Source organism: Elephantulus edwardii, unplaced genomic scaffold (assembly GCF_000299155.1).
Source record: "Elephantulus edwardii isolate Elephantulus edwardi_28Jun2011 unplaced genomic scaffold, EleEdw1.0 scaffold00102, whole genome shotgun sequence".
Lineage (NCBI taxonomy): Eukaryota > Metazoa > Chordata > Mammalia > Macroscelidea > Macroscelididae > Elephantulus > Elephantulus edwardii.
In genome coordinates this window covers 8,570,352-8,584,472 of record NW_006399852.1, presented here as the reverse complement: position 1 = coordinate 8,584,472, position 14,121 = coordinate 8,570,352, and the positions used below count along the sequence as shown (strand labels likewise).

General features: G+C 41.1%; 1 protein-coding gene across 1 annotated transcript in view; it reads left to right on the top strand.

The window, feature by feature from the left end:
• The window catches only part of UTRN (utrophin), a 704,039-nt gene that overhangs the window by 126,912 nt on the left and 563,006 nt on the right, over nt 1-14,121 (top strand). The window lies entirely within an intron of this gene.

The following is a 14,121-nucleotide window of genomic DNA, read 5'->3' as shown; positions in this document are numbered from 1 at the left end:
AGAAAATATTGCTGTTAATAAACATGTTTATTAGGAGACTCTTGGAATCTCCTAACTTAGAGCTAAGGTGTGATACGAGGTTGGCTCTTGCTTTTCTGGTCACACGTATCAGTCACCTGCTGTTGAGCTGATTCTTACGGTGACCTCGTGTGTGTCACCATACACCTGTGTTCCCGTGGCTGACTTTTTTAGTGGACGTAGATTGCCAGACATTTTTTCCGTAGCACTGCTGTTTGGATTCAAAATTCCAACCTTTTGTTTAGTATTCCAAAATGTTTATACCACCCAAGGACTCCAGTCCTACATACACAAAATGCATAAATATAATTTGTGTGTAATCTTCATTCTTTTATATGCCTTTTATATTCTATATATATTCTTTTATATATCCTCTTAAAGGAAAGTAAACTTTTTACACAGTTCCCATTGATGGGCATTTAGTGTTTCCATTTTTTTTTTAAGCTGTAAAGAGTATTTTGCAGAACATCTTTTAAAATAGATCTAAGTATGTATGTATTTTTCCACTTCCTTAAGTGGAAAATTTTAGATTTTCCACTTACTAGATTTCTGGGTCAATGATTATTTAATTTTAATTTTTGCTACAGATTTGTGTATGTTCTCTAGGAAACTTGGAATAATTTGTGTGTCTCCCATCACAAAACCCAACAGTTTTATTTGGTTAACCCGTCTGAAGAACTGGGTCCTGATTTTTTTTTTTTTTGTTTCAGTCATTTTTCTATTTTGTATCTCATTGATTTCAGCCCTTAATTTTACTATTTCTTTGCTTTTAGAGGCTATGGGATTAACCTGTTGTTCTTTAGCTATTTACTGAAAGTGATGTTGTTATGTGTCCTCAAGTTGCCTGAGACTCATAGCGACCCTATGTACAACAGCCCTAAACTCTGCTCTGTCCTTTGCCAATCTTATTGTTTCCGACACGCCTATCAATCCACCTCATTGAGGTTCTTCCTCTCCTACGCTGTCCCTCCACCCTCCCAAGCATGATATCCCTCTCCAAGGACTGATTCCTTCTTGCAACATGTCCAAAGTGTGTCAGACGGAACTTCAGAATCCTTGCCTCCAAGGAGCAGCCTGGCTTCACCCTCTCCAGGATGAACTTGTTTGTTCTCCTAGAAGTCCATGGTATATTCAGTACTCTTTTTCCAGCACCAAAGCTCAAAGGCATCAATTCTCCTTCTATCATCCCTAGTCATTGTGGGCCCGCACAATTTCCCACTGGTTGAGAAACAAGCATGACGAGCGTTGTGAGGGTGCTGTAAGGGCAGGATAGGGCAAGGTCCTATCTGTTGTTGACAAGATTGTTTGGAGTGAGAGTCAGCTGGGGGACATCTAACAAAGCATGGAACCCAGGGAGGTCCTCTAAGTACTTGGCTTGGCCTTTCACATCTTCCTTTCAGGATTCCGTCCTCCACAAGGCTTTGGGACTCGTGTTCCCCTTAGCTTCCCGTTTTCCTTCTCTTTCTCCTTCGCTTCCCTCCATCTCTCTTAGAGTAACAACTCTGAAGTCGGATATTCCGTTGGAGATACGTAATGACATGATGTTAAAATAAAATTCTAAAGCCAGACTTCTCTTGTCTGAAAGGCAGTCTGATTTGGCTGATTAGTTTGCCAAGAAGGAATAGTTATACCAATTAGTTAAGAGAGGACATGTTGTTGTTGTTGTTATATGCCGTCGAGTCGTTTCCGACTCATAGCGACCCTATGCACAACAGCCCTAAACCCTGCTCTGTCCTGCGCCAACCGCACCGCCTCTGATACACCCATCCCGATTCCCAGTCACCGAGGCAATCCATCTCATAGAGGGTCTTCCCCTTCTGCGCTGTCCCTCCACCCTCCCAAGCATGATATCCCTCTCCAAGGACTGATTCCTTCTTGCAACATGTCCAAAGTGTGTCAGACGGAACTTCAGAATCCTTGCCTCCAAGGAGTAGCTTGGTTTAATCCTCTCCAAGATGAATCTGTTTGTTTTCCTGGCAGTCCATGGTACATTCAGTACCCTTCTCCAGCACCACAGCTCAAAAGCATCCACTCTCCCTCTTTCCTCCCTAGTCATTGTCCAACTCTCTGATGCATAACAAGCGATTGCAAATACCATGACCTTAGTCTCCAGAGAGACACTGTTGCTCCTGAATATCTTTGAGAGGTCCCTAACAGCAGACTTTCCGATCGCGATACGCTTTTTGATCTCCTGACTGCTGGTACTAAGAGTGTTGACTGTGGAGCCGAGCAAACTGAAGCTGTGAACACTCTCAATCTCTTCGTCATCCATCCTGATGCTGCTAATTGATCCAGTGGCGAGAATCTTTGTCTTCTTGACATTGAGCCTTAGTCCATACTGAAGGCTGCAGTCCTTGACCCTTCGCAGCAAGTGCATGAGGTCCTCCTCAGTTTCAGCAAGCAGGGTTGTGTCATCTGCATAATGGAGATTGTTAATAGATCTTCCACCAATCCTGATGCCACAATTCTCCTCATAGAGCCCAGCCTCTCGGATAATCTGCTCTGCATACATGTTGAAAAGGTATGGAGACAGGATGCATCCCTGGCGTACACCCTTCCCAATTTTGAACCATGCAGTGTTACCCTGCTCTGTTCTGACTACTGCCTCTTGGTCCAAGTATAGGTTTTGTATTAGCACAATTAAATGTTCTGGGATTCCCATTCTTCTCACAGTCAGCCACAGTTTGTTATGATCCACACAGTCAAATGCCTTTGCATAAACAATGAAACACAGATAGACATTCTTCTGGTATTCTCTTCTTTCAGCCAAGATCCATCTAACATCAGCAACAATATCCCTAGTACCACGACCCCTTCTAAGCCCAGCCTGGACTTCCGGCAGTTCTTTGCTGATGTGCTGTTCTAATCGTTTTTGGATGATCTTCAGTAGAATCTTGCTTGCATGTGAAATCAATGACACTGTTCTGTAGTTTCCACACTCAGTTGGGTCACCTTTCTTGGAATGGGAACAAATATAGATCTCTTCCAGTCAGTTGGGCAAGTGGTTGTTCTCCAGATTTCTTGGCACAACTTGGTGAGCACATCCAGGGCAACATCTGTTATCTGAAATACTTCAATTGGTATACCATCTATTCCTGGGGCCTTATTTTTTGCTATTTCCTTCAAAGCAGCTTGAACTTCTTCCTTCATCACCATAGGCTCTTGCTCAAATGTTATTTCATTAAATTCTTCTGTATCTGCAGATTCCTTTCGATACAATAACTCAGTATATTCCTTCCATCTCTTAATACATCCTGGATCATTTAATATTCTGTAAAGCATCCTTGATTACAGCAACTCTAGGTATGAATTTGTTCTTCAGTTCCTTGAGCTTAAGAAATGCTGAACGAGTTCGGCCCTTTTGATTTTCCGACTCTAGCTCCTTGCACATTTCATTGTAATATTTTGCTTTGTCATTCCGTGCTGCCTTTTGGAATCTTCTGTTCAGCTCTTTAGTATCTTGAATTCTTCCTTGTGCTTTGGCTTCTCTACGCTCCAGTGCAATCTTTAGAGTTTCTTCTGACATCCATTTTGGTCTTTTCTTCCTCTTCTGTCTTTGTAATGACTGTTTACACTCTTCCTGAATGATATCTTTGACGTCCTCCCACAACTCATCTGGTCTTCGCTCATTAGTGTTCAAGGCCTCAAACCTGTTTCTGAGATGATTCATTTTTTAATTTAGTGGGCTAAATAGGCCGATGTTGACACTGTGCTGAAACTTTGATCCTTTGTAAGTATTTATATTGTGAGAAATATTAGTTGTTAACTTAAAAATCATGCAAGGGAATTAAAGGATTTATTAACAGAAGCATTTGGAAGCTTTGACTTTAATATAAAGATAATACCACATGATTTTGAAGTGTTTTGAAATGTGTTACAGATAGCGTGCAGGAAGCTTTCCGGAGGGAAAGAAAGATGAGGATATATATATATACACACACACACATACATACATATATACCTGAAGAGAGATGGTTGAGACAGACCCAGATGGTATTAAGATTGTGAGGAACCCCAAACGGGAGCAAAAAGGCAAGCTTGTGGCCCAGAATTCCAGAATGCTGGCCTGGACCAAGGCAGGGCTCATGATGGCAACTGGAAAAGAATCTTCAGGGATGCAAAGTGGATGGAGGTTTGCATGGTCAGCTAATCAGGGCCAACCAAAGAAAGTTGGCATTGAAAATGAAGGCAGTTGAAAGTGGGGAACAGTTACAGCCCTGTTGAGTTCTCCATATGATGGGGTGCAGTACAGAAGCCTTGTCGGTTGGTTTGGAGGATGCTCAGTCTTGTCTTTAAGGTTATCTAGATTTTTGGAAGTATCTTATCCTGGTGGGGAGTACCTGATACACATATTTAGCATTCTCAGCTGCTAACTAAAAGATGTAAGGTTCAAGTTCACCCAGAGGTCTACCTCTGAAAAAGCAACCACTGCAAATGTTAACAGAGCTCAGTTTTACTCTGACACACACACGCCCATAGGTGCAAGTGACTCTTCAATAGCTGATTTGGTAAAGCCGGAGCCCCCACTTCTTTATCTGTCGTACTTTTATGCAGATGATATGTATATTCTAATACCCACTACTTCCAAACCCCACCTCTGGTTATTTTGTGAATGTGCTATGCTAACTATTTTTATAGCAATATAGAAAAATAAATATTGAACACTTATAAAAAGACATCATAAGGGGAGAGTGTGCTGTTTGCAAGGAAACATATGCGTTGTTTGTGTAAAAAATGGTATCAAGTCCTAGAGGCCTGATAGCTCCCAGGAACTGCCTGCAGGTCTCTGCATAACAGAATTGAAAGGCCAGGAGTCACGTTAACAGGTATAGGCTGGGTCTGGGTTTTTGTCTTAGGTTTTAAAAGGATCATAACACAAGGAGAACAAAACTGCAGTCATCTGAGGAGAAACTCAGCCCTAATGACACCTGTTGATGCACTAACTTTATTGACTTCGTTATCTTTTCCTTGACTTCTCTTACACTCACTCATTTAGTGCTCACCTATTTCTAATTCTGTATCTTTCTTCTTTTTGGTATGACGTTTTATGAGAGGTTTTTACTCCAGCTCTGTAGAACATTGTTTTCTCACATCTGAAAGAAAGCAGGGAAATATTTGGATACAGAATTTCTTTCTCCTTCGATACTTTTTCTGGAAAAAAAAATTTACATGTTTGCTTTTATTCTTTACTCCTAAAGAGTTATGCTAAGGAGCCCTGGTGGCTTGATCCATAGTGAGCTGCATGGCTAAATTAAAAGGGTCTTCTCTAGTGGTTCAAATCCACCAGCAGCTCCATTGGATGAAGATGGGCAATGTCCTTCCCTGTGATTTATAGCCTTGGAGAACCTGTAGGAGGGTCAGCTCTGAGGTGATTCCACCTCGAGGTCGGTGAGTGAATTACAGCTTTATAAGGAACCGAAACCATTCTTCTAAGTATGGAGGAAAGGATAAAGCCCAGGAAAAGTAATACAAATGAGGGAAAATCCTGCTTGGCCAGCAGGCGCCTTGGAAAGATATGTAGTTGTTGCTGTTTTGGCTACTAGGACTTTTCACACATTAGAGTCTGCAAGTCATACCACTGGAATGCTTTCTGCACTTAAATTTTTGTCCCTTTAATTTGCACGAGTTTTCCCTACATCTCAAATAAATAAACTGAGATCTCAGATAAATAACGCCGAGACAAATATACTAAAACAGAAATATGTTTACAAAGCCGTCACTCTTTGTTGAGATTGCTGTACACAGTATATAGACCATCACAGATGTTTATTTAATAGCAATAAAGATAAAATGAGCAATCTAATTTTATAGGAGTTTTCTTGTTATGAGTTTAACCTTTTATTCATCCTTCTGCCTCCAAATTTGTGTTCAGCTGGCTTCACGTGACAGACTTGTCACCCCTGTGACTCAGCCTCCCCTTCTCAGTGCCCACTCCTCCTCTTTTACATTTTCAGTACTTGAAAATATCTTTCATTTGCCAAGCACAAACTAAAAATGATGTGTTTTGTTTATAAGGTTTACAATGTCCATAACCATAAAGTGAATCGTTGATCTTTTTTTTAAACATATATAATATAGTTGATGTTTAAGTTGTTAAAGGTTTCTTTAAAAAATATTTCTAGACAAAGAATTTCAAGTAATGTTTATCATTCTTCTAAACAGTGTTTTGGGCTTAGTGTAGCAACTGGAGAAAGTGAAAGTAGTGAAATGTTATCCCTTCTAATTCCTGCCCATTGTTTAAACACTTAAAGGAGCTTAACAGAGATAAAATAACTAAGAATATGAAAGTACAAATTGATCAGGAATGAATGATTTCACCTGCTTTTGGAAAGAAATTAATCATGGTATAATGTTGTGTAGATTAAATGCAAAAGAGCTACCTCTAAACTCCAGGAGCTATAAATGGCATCTGTTGAACTCAGACTAATTTGCAAAAGCCTTCAGGGTGTCTGAAAGTTTAGGGATTTTGCTTGATGGGATTTTGATTTTCAAAAGACAGTCTTGAGAGAGAGAGGTAGGATAAGGGAGGAATCACTGATTCTGATTTGATTGATGGCACCTCTTCCTGTGTGTGTCCTGGGATAAGTCTCAGAGTTTCAGGGCTCATTTCGTTAAGTGTAAAAGAGGAGATTAGAACAGGTACCCTGTAAAAGATCTTCCTGCTCAAATATTTGATGATTCTGTAATAGGAAAGAGAGTAGTTTTGGTGGCCTTAGGACGTTTCTCGGCTGTAACGGACATTTGCCTCTGAGGATGAAAATGAAGTCAATTCTAAACACAGTCTAGGTGGGGCTGTGGACGGGCTCCAGATGAAGAGTTCAGAATTGCCAGGAATTTGGGGGAAGAACAGGTGGTTATAGTATCGGGACATATGCATGCTTAACGATAATTTTTTAAAAAGGGAGGAAGACCTTCAGCAAGATAGACTGACAGCAGAGATAGATAGAGGAAGACCTTCAACAAGATAGACTGACAGCAGAGATGATAGATAGATAGATAGATAGATAGACAAACAAACAACAAGATAGACTGTGGCAGTGGGCTCAGAGTGTGATGGAGAAGGCGAGAACGGCACGGGATAGGGCAGGTTTCAGTTCCCTTGTTCGTAGGGTCGCTCTGAGTTGTATGCAGCAACACGGCAACGGACAACAATGTTCCTAAGCCTTATGTGTTTTCATAGGAGGGGAAGTATCCAATTTTTCTGCCTCGCTGCCAGTTCAGGACTTAAGTTGGAATTTGTTGGTAAATGATAAATACTGAAACCATTCCTGGTATGCACGTGAGCTGGTGGAGTGAGAGGAGGTTTCAGACCACTTTATTGAGCTGCTGCACTCACTGCTGTCTGCTGCTTCACCCTCTGCTCTGGCCCAGCGAAGGCCCTTGGATGTGTGTGAGCATGTCAGAAGCATTTTAAGAAGAGCAAGATATTTCGAGGAAGAATTTGGAAAATCAGCCTTAAGGGATTTAACACATTTTTCTCCCCCTAATTCAGTCTCGTGCCTGTCAGCCTAATGGAGAAAGGTCTTTAGTGGGTAAGATTTGCTAAATTGCCAAAGGCTTTTAGAAAGAAAATGGTTTTTTAAGCCCCAAATCTAAAGGAAATACTTGTTTAAATTTAGATAATGGAATGTATCTGTTTAGAGAATGTGGACCCACAGTGCAATTATATAAATTTAATTAATATGTAAATGCTCTTCTAATCTGTAAGTCTGTGTTTGTATTTATAGCTTATTATATGTGAGAAATGAAAAGGACTGATTGGCATGTTCATGAATATTTGAAATTATTTTCGAGTGGTTGAAGTTCTGCATCTATACATGAAAGGTCAGTGCTTAATCAGAGTAGCGTGTTAGAGTTAGCAATCATCCTATCACTTTTTTTGGGGGTGGGGAGTAGTGACATGTTTTATTTATTTTTTTATTAATTTTAATGAAAGTTTATAGAGACTTAGGGTTTCCATTCATCCATTGTTGCACTTTTCTCCCTGGTCTCCCCTCCCTCCCAATTCACTTTTCTCCTTGATGAGTAAAAGAAAAACTCTTTCATTGCTATGCAATCCTTCCCCCCAAGTCCATTACACTGTGCAGCCTTCATTCTGGACTCCTGTCATGACAATAATACCTAATCATATGTTGCTTTTAAGTAGTTCTCTCCCTCATCTGTTGCAATGCAATAGTCATCATTCCTCCCCTCCTTCTCTCTCCTCCCTCAACCCCGATGTCAGTATCGTTTTACAATAGTGACCCTATGCAATATTTGTCCTTTTGTGACTGAGATATTTCACTCAGCGTAATGTCCTCTAGGGTCATCCTCTTCGCATAATATTTCATGAGTTCCTTGTTTTTCAGTGCTGCATAGTATTCCATTGTGTGAATGTACCAGAGCTTCTCTAGCCATTCATTTGTTGATGGATACTTGGATTTTTCCAGCTCTTTGCTGTTGCGAACAAAGCTACAATAAACATGGGTGTGCATATATCTGCTTGGATTTCGGTTATGATCTATTTGGGGTATATTCCCATCAGTGGAATTGCTGGGTCAAATGGTACTTCTGTTTGCAACCTTTTGAGAAAGTGCCACACCACCTTCCAAAGTTGTTGCACCATTTTACACTCCCACTAACAGTGAATAAAGGTTCCAGTTTTTCTGCAACCTCACCAACATTTGTTGGTTGCTGTTCTGTTAAAGTTTGCTATTCTCATTGGAGTGAGATGATATAGTTGTTTTGCATCCTATCACTTTAAGGAGTCCTGGTGGAATAGTGGGTAAGAGCTTGGCTATGAAACGAAAGTTTGGTAGTTTGAACTAAGCAGCTGCTCCAGAGGAGAAAACTGTGACATTTTACTTCCATAAAGATTTACAGCCTTGGAAATCCTAGGAGGCAGTTCTGCTGTGCACTGTAGTCTTGCTAAGAGTTGGAATATACTCAGCAATTCCAGTTTTCTAATCACTTTCCACCTCTATGACAGAGAGACCTGGGCAGAGATACCTCGAGGGCAGTTCTTCCCGATTAGTGTTTCAAAATTTGTTGCATTTTTAATCTCATGACTCAAAAGCCTCAGGCGAATTCCTTTTCTTTTACTGAATTCTTGTCTGATTGAAAATAAGAGGTGTGTGCATGTGTCTGAAAAAAAGGGAAATGTGAACTAAAGCCTTACTGAAATGTGAGCCCTTGTTTTTTGTTAGTTTCTAACTGCATCAGGGAAATGAATACAGAGTTGTGTTTATAGATCTACGGTGTTGAAACATTTGGATAATAGAGAGCTTATCTTTTACAAGCATCTATTTTATTTTAATTCTGTTACTTTGACTTAAATTCTGACTCTGACCCATAGACTAAAGAAACATTACCTTTTTAAGTCATATAAACATCTCAGTATGGAGTGGGAATTTATCTGTTAAATTTTATTGTACTATGTATTTGATAAAATTGAAAATCTCGTTTGCTATTTTTTTAGAGTGACAGGCACTCATTTATTTGTCCATTTAATATCTGGAATAGAATCTAGATAGTATGAACTATTTTAATGTTTTAGAAAGAAAAAAATTCAAATGCTTTGAAAAAAGGATCAGAGAATAAAGCATAATATTACTTTTGTTAGGTTTGCTCTCTTATTTATGGTAAAAACATCTGCGTTAAAATCCCAAAGGCACATGGTTCGAGGCCACCAGCTGCTCTGGGGGAGACAGATGGTCAGTCTCTTTCCGTGCAATTTACTGCCTCTGAAAACCCACCAGAGGGTCAGCTTTGGGTTGGTTCCCACTTGACAGAACTCAGCAACCACATGAAGTAAGATAAGGGATTCTGGTGTCATAGTGGTAAGAAGCTGTGCTACAGTCTCAAAGGCATGCAGTTCAGATCCACCAGTGGCTCTGGTGGAGGTTAGACAATCTCCTTCCATGCAATTTAATGCCTGTGAAAACCCACTGGAGAATTTGGTTTCAATTCACTAGCACACAACAACAATAACAGAAAGTAAGGTAACTGTTTATGACTTTTACATGTTTCTGTCTCTAGGATATAGAAAAGAAAATACGGTAAAGTTCAAAAAAGAAATTTTGTTGTAAGGTGCTATTGAGTCGAGTACAACCCATAGCAACCCTTTCAACAACAGATCTGAACTCTGTCCTATCCTGTGCTGTACTAACACTTCCTGACACATTAGAGCACATTGCAGCAGTCACTGCGTCAATCCACCTGGTTGAGGTTCTTCTTCTTCCTCACTGACTTTCTCCTTCATGTCCCTCTCCAAGGAACAGCCCCTCCTAGCAATATGCCTGAGGTATGTGAGGTGAAGCTTTATCAGCTTTGCCTCCTAAGAGCACTCTGACTATACCCTCCTCTCCAAGACATATTTGTTCTTTTGGCAGTCCATGAGGTATTGAGAGCTCTTATCCAACACCACAGCTCAAAGTCATCAATTCTACTGTCATGTTTATTCATTGCCCAGCTCTCAGATGCATAGGAAGTGATCAGAAAGACTTGAATAAGATGCACCTTAGTCTTCAACTTGACATGATTACTCCTCAGTAACTTGGAGACGTTCCTAACTGCAGACTATCCCACTGCAGTACGTTTCCTGATTTCCTGACTGCTGCTACCAAGGATGTTAATTGTGGATCCAAATAAGATGAAGTTGTTGGCAGTTTCAGTGTTTTTTCCATCTCTCATGATGTTGCCTATCAGTCCATTCGTAAGAGTCTTTGTTTTCTTGACATTGAAATGCAGTCCATATGGAAGGCTGCATTCTTTGATCTTCTGCAACAAGTGCTTTAAGTCTTCCTCACTTTCAAGAAATAAGCTTGTGTCATCTGCATAACCCAGGTTACTAGTGAGTCTTCCTACAATCTTGATGCCACATTCTTCTTCATAAAGTTCAGCTTCTTGAATAATTTGCTCTGCATACAGATTGAATAGGTATGGAAAGAGAATATAACCCTGATGCATACCTTTTTTAAATTTTAAACCATTTAATGTTCCCTTGCCATGTTCACACAACAGCCTAGGTACAGGTTTACACATGAGCACAATTAAGTGCTCTGGGATTCCCGTTCTTCTCCATGTTATCCATAACTTGTTATGATCCACACAGTCAAATGCCTTTAGTCAGTAAAGCATAAATAGACATTCTTTTGGTATTCTTTATTTTCAGCCAGGATCCATCTGACATCAGCAGTGATATCCCTGGTGTCATGGCATCTCCTAAATCCTGCTTGAACTTCTGGCAGTTCCCTATCTCTGTACTGTTCTAGCCATTTTTGAATGATTTTCAGCAATATTTTGTTTGCATGTGATATTAGTGATATTATTTGATAGTTTCCACATTTTATTGAATCCTCTTTCTTGGGAATGGGAACAAATATCGACCTCCTGGCATAGATGAGTGAGCACATCTAAGACTGCATCTGTTAATTGAAACAGGTCAGTTGCTATCCCATCTATTCAGGAAGTAAATTTTAGGCTTATTTAATGCATATAGGACAAATAATTGGTATTCCAGGTGTCAAGAAGACATGTAAAAACAAAACCAAAAAATCCAATCAAGTGCCAATAAGCTGATGTTGATTCATCACAACCCTATGATACAGAGTAGAACTTCTCCATGTCAACAAATGCAAATTTGAACTCACCACTATTGTGTTAATTCTGACTCACAGAGACCCTCCATTGGTTGCCAAGGCTACAAATTTTAATAGAAGAGTTCCCATCTTTCCCTCAGAGAATTAGTGACGGGTTCAAACCAGTGGATAAGCATAGTGGCTTGATTAGCGCAACACCACACAGCAATACTGATTGTATCACGGCCAATGTTAAAGAACTCTAGTGTTGCGCCCCCTGCAGGTTCATTTGTGCATCATACCTTATGACACCTTGTGATTCATGGCAAGGTTGGAACATTCAGAGTATACAGTCAAGTCCTCTTGTTAAGCAGTGACTTATATGTGGTATTGATGCCTGCAGTTGAGCCTGATCATTGCCCTGTTTGGAAGGAAGGTCACGTCTCGGCACAATTAACATCAAGAAGTTTCTTGGAGAGCAGTTCCCCGCTCCCCCCCCCCCCGCCCCCAATTCCAGTTAGTCCTTTTGTGACTTGCATTCAGTCTCCAGTTACATGTATGGATCTATAAAGTGCACTCTCTTTTGGGACCTCTGCTATATTTACTTCAGAATTGTCTTTTAATTACAGACTCTCCTTGCAGAGGGGGTAAGGACCAGAGATACCACATGCTTTGTGAAGAAGTCATGGGCAGACTTGTGATCTTGCTGTTAGCGGTTAGCAAGGGGTCTGTGTTTGCAGGTAGCAGGCAGCTTCTCTGGGATGGAAGCAGGGCTGGCAGAGAGAGCCCAGGCTCCCTGAGTTACCCTCTTGCTATCATGATGTCGGGCAGCCTGGGCGCCTGGACAGGGCTGGACCTTTCAGTGCCACTCAGAGGTTGGCAGCACACCACTTCGTAGGCTTCCTGCTGACACTATATTGTTAGTAGTGTGACTGGCAAATCACTACCTCACCAGAGCTCCTCTTCCTCTGTTTGTTGTTGGTGATGTGGACTGTTTTGATGTGGCTGGTGTTTCTGGACATTGAGGGGTGGTGAAGAGAATATAGTTGAAAGGACTTCTTTCCACAGTGTACTCTTACTTTCTGCGTGACTGAAAGGGTAAAACAAATTCCCATTTGTTACCTTTGTTTGTTACTTACAATAATAGCAATAACAATATTTACATATCAGCTATTTGTCAACTCAGATCCCTCAGAGAGTGTGAGTGCAGAGAATTTTTTTATTCAGTGATCGTGACACAACCCTTACAAGCTAGGTATTATTTATACCCAGGGAACTCTGGTGGCCTGCGATAAGAAGCTGCACTGCAATCTCAAAGGCTCACTGTTCGAATCCACCTATTGCTCTGTGGGAAAGGGATGAGCAGTCTCCTCCCATGTGATTTACTGACTCTGAAAACCTCCTGGAATGTCAGCTCTGAGGTGATTCTGACTTGACGGTACAAACCACCACCACCACCACCACACAGATGAGGAGGGGCTCTGGTGAGGTAGTAAATTGTCACTAGCATTACTAACAACATAGATCACTTGTTCTAAACCACCAGCTGCTTCATGGGAGAAGATGAACAGTCTCCTTCTAGAAAGATTTATGGCCTCAGGAAGCTGATGGAGGGTCACTAGGAGTTGGAATTGCCTTGGCGGCAGGTAGAGAATACGGCACTAGGCATATGAACAATAAGAGTTACGAGGCAAAGAGATGGTGGAGTGCTTATTCAGTAGAACCCAGTAAGTGGGGTGGATTGTGGCCAGCTTGCACCAAAAGCTCTTTGCTCTTTTTTCTTTTGAAAATAAAACATAACCTCCTCCTGTCTAATAAATCACGCTGTCTTCTAGAAATTTTCTTAAGTCAGTTTTTATTTGTTATGGCTTAGAAAACAAGTTTGTAATCTATACTAAATGATTGATTTTTCCCCCCCTGAACCCCCCCCCCCCCGTTTTCTCTTTGTAAAATGAGTTGAAGGTCAAGGTCAGAAAATCTTTGCTGTGTCAGCCTCACTGCAGGAAAATGAGCTGTAGAATTCACTATAAACTTTGTACCACTTTCAGCTCTGGCAGCATAGGACCTGTATGAAAAGGAGGCCGTTCCAGAGCTCTGGTGGCCTAGTGATGAGAAGTCGTGCTGCAGTCCCAAAGGCATGTGGTTTGAGGCCACCAGCTGTTCCATGGGAGAAGGATGGGCAGTGTTCTCCTGTGCAGTTAGTTAACTGCCTCTGAAAACCCACTGGAAGGCCAGCTATGGGTTGGTTCCCACTCCATTGTACACAACAACAACAACCACAAACACCCGAAATGGACTCAAAACCAGAACATGTAACAAAAAGTATAATATATGATATTTACCAAGTCAGCCCCTCAGACCAGGTTGTTGTGACTGGGGCACAACTAGTTGTTGTGTGTTGGTGCTGAATGACAGAGAACCCAGTTCCCAGAGCTTGCCTCAGCTGTGAGCGCCTTCAGGCTCCGGGGATGGAGAACACTCCAGTCATCACATTCCGGTCATCACGCTCCGGTCATCACACTTCCGTCATCACACTCTGGTCTTC